We start from the raw sequence: 14,961 nt of genomic DNA on the forward strand, positions 1-14,961 counted from the left end.
TGATGTAGACTCCTGTTGGAATTAGGCAAGGAGGCATGGAGGAGTAAGAAGAAGAAGAACATGTAATAGCTATTTTGGGCTTGGGCTGGACAGAAACACAGAGAACAGCCACCTCAGTGCACTTAGGTGACTATCCTATCCAGGACATAAGGAGCCGGAAAAAATTCCCATTCTAAGAAAGAGGTTTTGGTATAGGCATGTCTCCCCGGCTAGCACATTGCCTTCGCTCAGTCCTTGGCCTTGCTTTTCACGCTCGAATCAGTTTCAAATTGTAAACCACACAACAGATTCCCTTAAAGGGAGCATTCTACAGCACATCTCCAAGGATACCACAGTCTGCTTTGTTGTCTTCTTTGTTTCTATCTGGGCTGACTCACATTAGAGTACCATGTTCTCACAAACCACCAAAACCCGGGACATAACTTGATGAAATTGAAGAGAATGCTTGTGAGTCCACTGCATAAACCACATGGATCTATTTTCTGCTCTTGTTTGGTGAGCAATTTCTCCATGGTTCCAGTGGCTCTCTTTTTCTGGGAGGAAGTTTTAAACAGTTTAGCTAAATTTAATGAAATTACTGCCTGTTTGTATCTCCATGTTGGATTTCAGCACTACTACCAGAAAACATTGTTTTTCCTTTTATACCATCAAATCACACTCTACTTATGTTTAATTGTCAGTTTGACACATCTTATTGCATGTTCACAAGAAGTAGCCTAAAGTCAAGTATGAGGCAGTTTCTTCCCCGAAGGTCTGAGATTTGCTAACTGTTGTTTCCTAATGTGGTACTGCACATAAAATTTTTCAGGAACAATGGGTCTTGGGCGTACCAAACACTTCATAGTGTATCACGCAGTAGATTAGTGTTTTATACCATGTCACTAATAGCTATAAATTAGTAGCTTATAATAGCACACATGTATTCTCATGCTTTTCATGTACTGGAACTCTGGCATGGATCAAGGGCATTCTTTTCTCAGAGTTTCTGGTTAATGGTCTGGGGCTAAAGAGGTGAGCCAGCTGGATGTTCCCATAAGCTAAGTCTAGCCCCAGCCAGGACATGAACTGTTCTCACTAACCCTAACACCTGTGTCATTATCTGGGATCATGCTAGAGAAACAGTGGTTTCATTCTTTAAATAGTGACTCATGCAAGGAAACAAGCAGGAATTGTAAATCTACTCTTCTAACTACAGCTGATAATTTAGTGGAATCTCTAAGTAGAGTGCCATCATGACTGTGAAAATATTCCTTTTGAGTCAAAATGACAGGGAAGCATTCCTTGTGTCAACAGAGCAGATAATTGACAGTGATAGTAAGAAAGGACGAGCATTTTCAGCATCTTTTGTCAGCTAGGTTAACTACAAGGGCACCACATTTTGAGTTTCTAGAGACATGAAAACTAATGAAAACTAATTTTGCTTATTTAAATTACTACATACATTTTAAAGTATTTAACTTAATCTAAATGAAAAATAACATAATTTTTACAAGAACGTGAAATTTAATATTAAAGCTGGAAAAGGACTGAGAGTTTGGAGCAGTGGTAGCATGCCCACAGAACATGCATGAAGCCTAGGGTTCTGTCCACAGCACACGAAGGACAAATTCTGAATTTGCTCAAAGCATTGTCTAAAACTCACATTTATTTCCCATTATTTTTGCCCTTGCCCTTGTGTGGAGTTATTTAAACAGCTCACCTCAGTGTCCAGAGATGGGTATGTACAATATCTCTAAGTTTCTATTCAACTTAATCTATTTCACAATACCAAAGGACATATCCTGCCAAACCAAAGGCTAGTTCAGTCTCCACTTAAGTACAACTGTATATCTAAGCCTTTCTCATGCATGTAATCTTACATTTTGCCTTCCATAGTTATATTATAAACAATGTATATATATAACATATATATACAAGTCGCTGGAAAATGGTAAAGAAAATTCTACAATGTGGGAAAATTATACCTGCCAACTTACATTGCCTGCCATTGACTCTGGCAGGTTGCTTCGTAACAACTGTAGTCAAGTGGCAAGCATAATTATCATCAAAGCAAAAAGGAATTCAAATGAATATTTTGGAAAATGGAAGTGCTCTTTTATTCATTTCTGCAAGATATTGGGGTTATTGTCATGATAGATAAAAATGTAAGACTAAGAAAATTACTTCATTTTATGATGACAGATCATAGAAGGGAAAAAAGAATCATCAATTCTTCCAAGGAAGAAAATGGGAAATTTCTCAATTTAGGGAGGGGTGTGGTATGAGTAAGTAATTTGTTATGGTTCACAGAGATGGAAAGTTCAGAATCATCTAAAATGAATAACTGAGAATCAGGCTCATAAGTACATATGGAGGAAAAAGCAGAACAGCAAAAAGGGTCGGAAGGAAAGCTCATGGGCTCAAAGCAGGAGATTGGGGTAGGATGCCAACGTGGGAAAGCATCCATTTTTACGTTATATCTTTCTGTATTTTCAAAAACTGTGAAGCCAGCCTACAGTTGAATCTCCAAATGAATGTATAAGAAAACATGATATATAAAATCAATACAATTTTATTTAGTCATTAAAAATGATAAGATCATATTTGCATGGGTGATACTAGAAAGAGATCATTGTGTTAAATGAAATAAGACAAACTCAAATATGTACTACACACTTCCTACTTATGTGGATTCTAGATTTTAATTCATGTATGTATGTATTATATATCTATACCTATATGTATATATGGGGGAGAGAGGAAGGAAAGAAAAGATCTTAAACAAGGGTTGGAAGAAAGCCTACTGCAATAAATGTGACATGAAGGATGAACTTGTTCGTGAGGGCTGACACCAGCAGGAGAGTTGTGGAGAAAGGAAAAGAAATACAAACAAGTCCTGTGAGCATGCTGTAATTGAAACAATACATTGCATACTAACTTTGAAATCACGGAACATACTTAAATTATTGTAACAATTTTGATCCACTAAAGGATGTCAGAGAGAAATGATTCATTTTATGATTTAGATATCCTGTAAAATTCTTTCATCTTGCTTTCCTTATGTCATTATATAGACAACACTTCTGATGATAATTAATCCTGGTGAATAATTAAGCATTATGTTGTTTTGCATGTTTTGATTATAAATTATTTGCCTAGATTTTATATATATATATATATATATATATATAAATATATGCATTTTATACTAGGACATAGTTACTATTTCTGTATCTTTCCCTTTAGTAATTTGATTAAATACTAATCGCTATTCCTTTAGTGATTTTATATAATACTTTTATGTAATTATTTCATATAATCACGTTTTATATAATCAAGTGATTGGCTACACACTAGTTTATGTTTTTCCTTCACATTCCCTGATTTTTAAAGGATGGAAAAAAGTAACCTTCAATTAATAATATTATGAAATCCCATTTCAATTCCAAATAAAATCATTTTCTTCCAATTTTAGTAGGGTTATAGAACTTCATAATGTACAAAAAATTAAATCCTTTTGAAATACCTGAAAATCATTGCAAAAGTGTTTTAATCATCAGTTATTAATTTTGTAAACAGCACTTGAATGTTCTGGGGGTTTCTGTTCTTGATGAGACAGTCCTTACTAAAATGGTAAGCCCTCAGGGCAAGCTGTACAATAAGTCTCATTTCTTTTAATTATTTTATGGCCTTTTAACAATCAAATTAGAATTCTCCATTTTACTTATTTATTGTGCAGCTTAGGGTTTGGGGATGGAAGAAGCTTAAAATTGTATGAAAAGCATTGGCATATGATAATAAATAATGGATAACACTCAACAGAATTAATTATTCAAATTCCCAATGATCATGCCATCATGATGGATGGGAGGCCTATTTGGTATGTGCTCCTCAGTTTTTGAAAGGGACTTAAAGGAAGTTGTGTTGAATTCACAATGCTGATATAAATTAACCAGTTCTATCATGATCATTGGACTTGTGGCTCTTGTTTTTAAGGATAACCTATAAGAGAGTTAATCAGTGCCAAGGATTATGATGTTATTTCTTCTGAGGTCTGTGGATTCTCACCTCTCGCAGTGTCCTAATAGTCCTTCCTTGGGTCTCCTTCTGCATCTCAACTTTCATTTTCTTATGAAGAAATAAATCATATTAGATTCTGGACTAGCCTTGTTTAAGCTCAATCACCTTTGTAAACTTTCTTGCACCAAAGGCAGTCACATTTAGGTACCAAGGATTAGGAATTTGTTTTGTCAATTTTGCGAGGGTCATGATTTAAACATGACATTATCCTGTGTGTAAGATTTGTGACTTTTGGTCAATAGCATTCTAGAATGAGTACATTTGCAGGATACATTTTTTTCTCTTTCATGAAGTTTTGAGAATACTTTCATGTGAATTTGATAGAGATCATATTTCCCAAGAGTTAAAAGTTCAGTGATGACATTTTCTGATTGCATGTGCAGTTCCAGTGGCTTCTCAGAATTTCTGTGCTATAAGTGAGACATATGTACTTTATAGGTCCCACTCTGATTTGAGTTTATCTCTTGGTCTTCAGCTTTGTCAATTATTGATCTTAATTTCTTAGGCAACATTGTTGAATATACATACATTCAGAACTATAGTTTTGAATTTGAGTTTTGAAATGCCACATTTAATTAATTTTAATTTTGACTTTTTTTAAAGAAAGAGAGAACAAAGAAGCACACATATACATATGTGCCCACTCTATTCCCTGCCATGTGACGTGATGTACGTCCTTAGGGCAAGTGAGAAGACTGCAGCCAGATGTAGGACACTGATGCTGGACTAGCACAGTGGGTCAAAGGAACCTTCCTTTCTTTGTAACTCAGTCTGGTAGTGACAACTAATCATTCTGATTCAATGACCACACTCTACCTCATCTGAATGAAAGTAAGCAAAAGGCTTAACTATAGATTCATTCATTCTTTCGTGTATTTGTTCCTGAGACAGAAAGGCTGTTAATGGTTTCTTCTGATCTACCATTTTCACAGAGGAGATATGCCCCAGTGTAGGGGAGTGCTAGTGCGGGGAGGTGGGAGTGGTGGGTAGGTAGGTGGGTAAGCACCCTCATAGAGGCAGAGTGAGGGGATTGGAGGGTTCTGGATGGGAGATCTGAAAAGAGGATAACATTTGAAATAATGAAAATATCCAATAAAAGAAAAAAAAAGAATAGTCATCACAATTCTTAGGAAAATTTAAGTCAAAACTGATGATCTATAATCTTACATTATTTATTAGAATGTCTAGTAAACAAAGTAAAGCTTATGACAAAAATATAGAGAAAATATAGCTTCTATGTACTGATAAAAGCCAAAAACATCATGGCTATTATGGAAACCACATAACCATTTACCAAAGTGCAAAATAAATTTCTATATGAAAATATCAAAAGAAAACCTGTTTATTACGTTCCATGGTAATTAAGAAATGGACTAAATTGAAAATAAATAATTTTCACATGACACACACACACACACACACACACACACACAAATGAATACAAATAATTAGAAGTTCTCGTTAACCTCTTCAGGCAGCCGCATGTGTTTGGATTCTGAGGGCTGGATGTACTGTTGCAAGTGACTTGCTTAGCTCATGAAGCTGGAAGCAAGTAAATGACTCCACAGGCCAAGAAGCCCATCATTCTTTGAGGAGGAGTCATGTGATGATTTAAAGACCTCCTACCAAGCTTTTTATCCTAAAGGTTTAGTCTCTCCCAGTTGGTAAATGGGAAGCTCATGGATTCTTGACATAACAGATTGGGTTACAAGTGGCTCTTTTGATGTCTTATCTCAAGCTTCCTGATATCTGGGGCTACTGCCATTATCCTGCACTTTAGAATTTGCAAATTGAACTGCAGGCTTTAAATTCGGGCAGTGGGGGGGCTAGAAAAGGGGAAATCATTTGAAATGTAAATAAATTATATCGAATAAAAAAAAAAGAAAAAAAATCTGTGTGCCTTCAACTCTTCTGCAAAGGTCTTAAAAAACCTCAAACCTTCCTTTGAAATCACCTTTGCATTCCTCGGTGATACTAACAAAGAATTCATATTGAATTCATCTTGTTTCTCTGCTCAGGGGACAGAGAAAAATGCACATTCATGTTTCTGAAACTACAATTGTCTGCTTGGTTTTGTTGAGCTCTTTTAGGAGGGCATTTACTTGGTAGGAGTTATAGGAGAAGCACAGGAAGAGGACATATGAACCCAGATTCCATTTAGAACTCTCTACTTAGATCTGTTCTATTTCCATTTTCTTTTTAAATTGTGTATTCCCATGTTATAGAAATTATTTCACCCTGACCCTGGGTTTCTACCCTGATTTTGACCATTTAGTTTTCAGATAAAAGGCACACACAACCTTTATATTTAGAATAAACCTTAAACAGCATAAGATCTGGGCAGGTAGCTACCCTCTATGTTATTAGAATCTAATTTTCTACTGATTACCCCCAGTTATTACTATCTTTCATCACTGTTGTTTTTAACTCCCATTTACCAGTCCTCAGGGCCATATTTTCATGATCCTAACCCATGGTGGCTTTTTGTCCTCCTCCTGAAACTTCTCCTTATTCCCCTCATGGTTCTTCTCTGACCCCACAACCTAGAAACCTAAACCTCACCTATGTTCATTCTGTTCTGCTGTTGGCTGCTGGCATATTTATTTACCAATCATATATAACTTAAGAGAGGGCATAGTCACTTTGGACTACATGTAGAGTCTGGGTCTTAGGGGCCTGTACTTAGTTTTAGAATCGACAGCAAGACCAAATCTCAACATTTTCCTTTTATGAACCACTTTGTATTTTGTGAGTAGAATTATGGAAGTGACCACTAGGAAGGCCTTTGGTGATTTTAAGTTTCCTACTATTCAACCCTTTGCAAAATCTACTCTGTTTATGTGTAGATACACTAACACATTTCTAGTGACTAGAGCACTGCAGACATGAGGAGACTCTACAACCGCATGTAGGTTACAAAAATACAAAGACTTCCCTCCTGTTAAGTTATAATCTGACTTTACAGATGTCAATTGCCATTTCATGCTCAGGTCCACAGGGGAAATAATCTGATGTCTCCAGCTGATGCTCAATTTTCTCGCATCACATTGATGACTTTAGAAGCAGCCTATTCCTGTATGGAACTGATATTAATTGTGAACTTGGCAGATAACTTGTAGGGATGTGAGACTGGACACCCAGATTACTAGTATGCTTTAACTTAGAGACACTGGACTAAAAATGTCTATTTTGGTTACTTTTCTGGTTTTATTGTACAGGAACAATAAAATACACAAAGTAACTCTACAACCAAATCAAAAATTCTAATAATACAAAACATTTCCTTTTTCTATTCACTACCCTTTAATAGAAGTATAATCTTGAATCCTGGCTAGGAACTAGCAGATTCAATGACAAAAGAAATTTGGTTGTAGTCAATACCAGAAAACTCTGATGAAGAGTTGGGGGCATTTTAAAGCACTAAGTCTATGGGATGATATTACTTCTCTTTGTATCAGTTGTCAGTTAGTTTTGTGTTATTATCATGAAATACCAGAGATGATTAAATTGAAAGAGAAAGGGTTTTATTTTTTAATTAATTATTTTATTTATTTATATCCCAAATGTTACCCTACCCACACTCCTGGCCATCCCTTCTAGAATTTCTTACCCCATCCCCTATCCCTTTCACCTCTGAGAGGGTATTTCCCTCTGTATTCTTCTTCCCTGGGTCATCAAATTTCTACAGAATTAGGTACATTCTCTCCCACTGTGGCCAGCAAGGCAGTCCTCTGCAATTATGTGCTGGTGTCTCAGACCAGCCTATGCATACTCTTTGATTGGTGGCATAGTCTCTTGAAGATCCCAGATATCCAGGTTAGTTGACATTGTTGGTTTACTTATGGGGTTACCATCCCCTTTAGGTCCGTCAGTCCTTTGCCTAACTCTTTTATGGGGGTCCCCAACCTCAGTCCAATGGTTCATGTAAGTATCTGCATCTGTCTCAGTCAGCTGCTGGTTAAGACTCTTAGAGGACAGCTATGCTAGTCTCCTGTCATGCATGTCCTTTTGGGTCTGGGTTATCATACTCAGGATGACATTTTCTAGTTTCATCTATTTGCTTGCAAAATTCAGGATGTCTTCATTTTTAATAGTTGAATAGTGTTAGATTATGTCAATGAACCCCATTTTCTGTATCTATTCTTCAGTTGAAGGACATCTGGGTTGCTTCCAGCTTCTGGCTATTACGAATAAGGATGCTATGAACATAGTGGAGCTGTCCTTGTGAAATGGTGGAACATCATTTGGGTATATAGCCAGGAGCAGATTAGGTATTCATGCAGAACTATTTCCAAGTTTTTTGAGGAAACTCTAGATTAATTTCCAGAGTGGTTGTACCAGTTTGCAAAACACAGTCTCAGGAGGAGTGTCCCTCTTTCTCCACATCTTTGCCAGCATGTTATATCACTTGAGTTTTGGATCTTACCCTTTCTGATTGGTGTAAGATGGAATATCGGGTTTGTTTTGACTTATGGTTTTAGAAATTTCTTCCCAAGACCAGATGGGCCCATTGCTTTAAGAGTCGGACGTGGGCACCAAATGTCAATGGCAAGCATTGTAAGCCAGATTAAAGGACCCACTTCACAATCTAGAGTGGAACGAGATGAGAGAGACAGAGACACAGAGAGATTTTTGTTGCGGAATCCTATTTGATACCATGTTTCCAACATCAAATCTTATTTGATACCATATTAAGTATCTTTTAATAAGACCCACATCTCTTAAAAGAATTAGCTGGTGCACAGACCTGTGGGAGATATTCAACATCCGAATTATTGTAACATCTCTACAGGCAAGAATTCAGGCTCTCCCTTGACATTGTTATGTGAAACTAAGAAAAATAAACCCCAAAGATATTGATGAGCACTATGGAATTGATATTCTTTCTAAGCTATGAAAGAATAGGAAGTGTTATATGTTCTTTACTGCAGTCCTTATATTTCATAAATATTTTATACGTTCTTTACTATTCTGGGGATTTTCTCAAAACTCTGAAGCAATAGAAAATTCCCCTTATCCCACAGGCAATAAAGGCAGACATTGTGCAGAGGATGTAGTTTCTTTTCTCCAGGGAAATCTTAACGAGAAATTGGTAATCTTTGGATCTTGCCCTTGTTTCTGACAAATGTTGATCGAAATACTGCATGTATCTATCATGACTCCACCCTGGATTCTGCTCTGACCATTATCTCTAATGCCCTTGGCCAGTCAGTTCCCTTCCCTCTCTTTCACACATTTTCACTGTTCTACTTCACTTCCCAGTTTTCAATAGACCCACATTATTCTGTTTTTGCTGTCATCATAGCATCTCAGTAATGTTTTTACCTCCATAATGCATTCTGACAGGCAAGCCCACTGGATAGTAGAGTTTCTTTTCAGTTATACCAAGGTAGGCATGCTTGTTCTTTCATAATCTTACTGATGGTTAAATTTGTGTGTATTCTGTAAAGTTTAGCTTAAAGTTTTTTTTTTTTCTTGCATGGCTAGAGACATAAAAATTAGATCTATGGTCATGTTACTCGTGATACAATCTATAGTGTTTAACAAGTGAGTATCAAATCTTTAATAATATTTTTGAATCATTGAGTAAAGATGGATTATATCAGAAAACTCATATCTATTCCTGTTGGTTACTCTGGGAAATAACTAATGTCTTTGGAAGATTAATACTATCTGCTGTCATGCAAGGATAACTAGAGAATGTGACTAGAGAATGAGCTAGTGTTGCATAAAGGTGTTTTTTTCCCTAGAGATCTGTGTCTTCTTCTATATTGAATGATACCCACTCTGAATTCTCAGCATGAAAAAATGCTTCTTTGACCCCAAGAATAAACACAGATGGGATCCTTGGCTAAGTGTTCGATAGGTAGTCAGTCAGATCATGGACATTTTGGAAAAATGTGGGGAGGCATAGATAATCTTATTTCTTTACTTAACATGATGAAAGTTTTCCCAGTACAAATTATGCTGAAAAAAGGCAGTATTGATTGGATATTGCATTTAAATGGACATATTTCTTCTTTTCTCCTTTGTATCTCTACTTTTAGATAGTTTTTTTTTACTCTTTAATGTGCTTAAGTGTGTGTGGTGTGTTGTGTGATATACGGGTATGGTGTCTATAGTGGTTGTGTTGGTGTGCATGTGTTGTATGTGTGGTGTAGAGTGTGTGTGTGTGTATGCTTGTTTGTGTTACAAACTGGAAAGAGGAAGCTTCAGAGATGCTTGAGACTTCTAATCTGACAATTCTCATTAAATAACTAAGTTCAGACAATTTAGGTACATCATCTCATTGAATCTTCAAAATCTATTCCATAGGTATATTTTCTTGTCTCATATTTTGTCGATGAAAATATGAGGTTTGTGTAGTTGCCATTTTGCTTATTTTAAAAGTAAGTCTGGGACAGGAGAGGGCCATAGTATGGGGATTTGGGCAAGAGCATTGTGGCAAAGGAATAGTATGTTCAACAATGGAAACAAAGTGTCATAATGAAACATGTCATAACGTGTTGAATGTCAACTTAAAAAAGGATTAAAAATAAGGAAAATGGGTCTATCTCAGAATTTGCATGTGCATTATTCTTACCTCACATATTTGGAAAGAAAGAAATGCAAGGAAGAGAGTTAGCTCAGATGCATGTGATTTTCCTAGCACATGCAAATCAGTGCGCATAGAGTAGAGTGTGAGGTCCAAAACCTTCATACAAAAGCACAACATTACCATATGCAGAAAACCAGTCAACAAAGGGAAGGTTGGGAACTCTTGACTGACTGGCACAGGTATAGATGCACCTTAGAGTGTCCAGTGTGGTGACCTCCAGCTCATTATCATACTAAATACATACTCTCATGGGTTGAGATTTAAAATGATAATGAGACATAAGATACATGGCATTGTGTGAAGAACTGTAGGGAATACGATAAGCTAGAAAGCCTTACTATACAAGGTGACCTATGGAACCAGTCATATGCCTTACAGCACTGACTGATCTTTTTTTCTGGTGGGCTTTTGAACTAAAATATTATTTCCATCTGTTCCCATGACTCCTTCCCCTATCTATGGTGCTGAACTAAGTGGGTAGATTGCTAGTGTAGTAGCAAGTGTAACTAAGGAAATAAAGTACTTACTCTGGAAGTATGAAGACTTGCATTCATTCCCAACTTCAGCAGCTATTTTAAAGACCAGAGTTTGTACAGCCTTCTGAAGCAGAAACAGGATGCCATGGGGGGGCGGGGTGAGTGGCTTGCATATCTATCTGAATGGTGAATTTCAGGCCTAGTCTAACACCTTGGTTTAAAAAGATGAGATTGAGAGAGACAAAGAAGACACTCAGAGTTGACGTAGGGCTTTACACATACACAAACATTTGCTCATACACCTTCATATGCAATCACTCTACTTCAATGTCTCTGCTTTTGCTGATCCATCTGTATGTAATTTCAGCAGACACCAAAGAGAAAACAACAGGAATAAAGGGGAAAGAAATGAGAAATACAGAGAGAAAACCAAAAATGAACAAGAAGAAAATCTCTTCTGAGCTAATTATATTACCATAGTTATTAAGACCAAGGTTTGAACAAGCTTCCTCAACCACCTGCCTTCAGGATGTTAATTAAACACACGGTAATAGCGAAAAGGAGGGATTAGTTTAATGTAGTCACATTGGAAACAAGAGAAAAGAAATTCAGGGTGTGGTGGTCCACCACCTCACACTCAGCCCATTCATCAGACCCATCTCCCAGGTTAAGGTCTAAAAAGAAGACAAAATATATTCTTAAGTAAGCAGTCCTGCCCATCTTTGATTCACCACTGTCTTGTTTCCATTTTTTCCTATAAGTTGGTCTGCAAGTCATTAAATGTGTATGGAATCTCTCTTCAAAGCTCTTGGAAAACTCCAAGTCCTTGGGTTCCATTATTTCAGTCATCTGATAGCCAAAGTGAAGAACACAATTATCTCTAGAAACTCTTCATTCCTGCCAGAGCATTTACATTTTTTTTAAATTTAAGAACAGAATTAAGTGTTTTCACATCCATGTTTATGAGGGAAATTCTCTTTCTTTGAGTAGTTGTGCCCTTTGGGAATCAGAGTGTCTGGGGTCTCATAAAATGAACACAACAATGGTCCTCTGTTTCTAATTTTTGGAACAATTGAAAAAGTGTTGCTATTATCTCTTTTCTGAAATTCTGGTAGAATTATGCACTGAAACCTTCTGGCCCTTGGCTATTTTGGGTTGGGAGATTTTAATGATTGCTTTTATTTCCTAAGGAGTGTTTATGCCTAATTAGATTTGTTTACTATATATTGATTTAACTTTGACAAGTGTTATCTACCAAAAATTTGTCCATGTTTTTTAGATTTCCCAATTGTGTGGAGTATAGGATTTTGACATATGACCTAATGATGCTTTGGAATTACTTGGTGTCTGTTGTTATGTCCCCCTTTTTTGGTTATATTTATTAGGATGTCCCCCACCTCTGCCTTTTGGTTAGTTTCGGTAAGAGTTTATTAATCTTGTTGATTTTCTCAAAGAACCAACACCTTGTTTCATGGATTCTTTGAATTGTTTTTGGTTCTATTCTGTTGAGGGCTGTAATGACCTCTTAGTTTGATTATTTCCTGCTATTCACTTCTATTGGGAGTGTTTGCTTCTTTTTGTTCTAGAGCATATAGGTGTGCTTTTAAGTTACTAGAATGAGTTCTCTCTAATTTATTTATGTAGGTGCTTAGAGCAATGGTCTTTCCTCTTAGCACCACTTTTGTTTTTTCTTCTAAATATAGGTATACTATGCATTCATTTTCACTGAATTCTAGGAAGTTTTTCTTCATTTCTGTCTTGAACTAGCAGTCATTCAGTAAAGTTGTTTAATTTCCATGAGTTTGTTTGCTTTCTTTGTGAAAATATAGCCTTACTCTTGATCTGAGAAGATGAAGGGGGTTATTTTCTTATATCTGTTAAGACTTGCTTTGTTTTTAACACTATTGCTCTGTAGTATTGCTTGAGGTCAGGGATACTGATTCCCCCAGAATTTCTTTTGTTGTTGAGAAGAGTTTTAGCTATCCTGGGTTTTTTGCTATTCCAGATGAATTTGAGAATTGCTCTTTCTAACTCTATGAAGAAATGAGTTGGGATTTTGATGGGTATTGCATTGAATCTATATATTGCTTTTGGCAAAATGGCCATTTAACTATATTAATCCTGCCAATCCATGCGCATGGGAGATTTTTCCATTTTCTGAGGTCTTCTTCCATTTTCTTCTTCAGAGTCTTGAAGTTCTTGTCATACAAGTCTTTTACTTATTTGGTCAGAGTAATGTTAAAAACTGCATGGTATTGGTACAGTGACAGGCAGGTCGATCAATAGAATAGGATTGAAGAACCAGAAATGAACCCACACACCTATGGCCACTTGATCCTCCACAAAGGAGCTGAAAACATCCAGTGGAAAAAAGACAGCCTTTTCAACAAATGGTGCTGGTTCAACTGGAGGTCAACATGCAGAAGAATGCAAATTGATCCATCCTTATCTCCTTGTACTAAACTCAGCTCCAAATGGATCAAAGACCTCCACATAAAGCCAGACACTCTGAAGCTAATAGAAAAGAAACTGGGGAAGACCCTTGAGGACATCAGTACAGGGGGAAAATTCTTGAACAGAACTCCAATAGCTTATGCTCTAAGATCAAGAATTGAAAAATGGGACCTCATAAAATTACAAAGTTTCTGTAAAGCAAAGGACACCATCAAAAGGACAAATCGGCAACCAACAAATTGGGAAAAGATCTTCACCAACCCTACATCAGATAGAGGGCTAATATCCAATATATACAAAGAACTCAAGAAGTTAGACTCCAGAAAACCAAACAACCCTATTAAAAAATGGGGTACAGAGTTAAAAATGGTGTGGAGAAAGAGGAACACTCCTCCACTGCTGGTGGTGTTGCAAATTGGTGCAACCACTCTGGAAATCAGTCTGGCGGTTCCTCCGAAAACTGGGCACCTCATTTCTAGAAGATCCTGCTATACCACTCCTGGGCATATACCCAGAACATTCCCCACCATGTAATAAGGATACATGCTCTACTATGTTCATAGCAGCCCTATTTATAATTGCCAGATGCTGGAAAGAACTCAGGTATCCCTCAACAGAAGAGTGGATGCAAAAAAATGTGGTATATCTACACAATGGAGTACTATTCAGCCATTAGAAACAATGAATTCATGAAATTCTTGGGCAAATGGATGGAGCTAGAGAACATCCTACTAAGTGAAGTAACCCAGACTCAAAAGGTGAATCATGGTATGCACTCACTAATAAGTGGATATTAACCTAGAAAACTGGAATACCCAAAACATAATCCACACATCAAATGAGGTACAAGAAGAAAACAGGAGTGGCCCCTTGTTCTGGAAAGACTCAGTGAAACAGTATTTGGCAAAACCAGAACGGGGAAGTGAGGAGGGCTGGGTGGGAGGACAGGGGGAGAGAAGGGGGCTTATGGGACTTTCGGGGAGTGGGGGGCTAGAAAAGGGGAAATCATTTGAAATATAAATAAAAAATTATATTAAATAAAAAATAAAAAAATAAAAAAATTAAATAAAAAAAAGAAAAAAAATAAGAGTGACATCTGCAGATGGGGGGGTGTGTATATTTAAAGGCAAGCCATGTTGTCAGAGTAACTCCACATGCAAGTTACACAGAGGAGCTGAATGACATAGCATGTTCAAACCAACATCCCAGAATCATCTCCCTCATAGAACCTGAATCCTAGCAGGATGTTTCTAAGAAAGAACTAGCTATTAGGAAAGAATAATTATGAATAAATTACAGTTATGATCAGTAAGTGTACAGGTTAAATATATGCTCATGTATTAGTCTTTTTATGATAAGTAAGCCTATTCGTAT

The sequence above is a fragment of the Apodemus sylvaticus genome, chromosome 4, assembly GCF_947179515.1.
Source record: "Apodemus sylvaticus chromosome 4, mApoSyl1.1, whole genome shotgun sequence".
Taxonomy (NCBI): Eukaryota; Metazoa; Chordata; class Mammalia; order Rodentia; family Muridae; genus Apodemus; species Apodemus sylvaticus.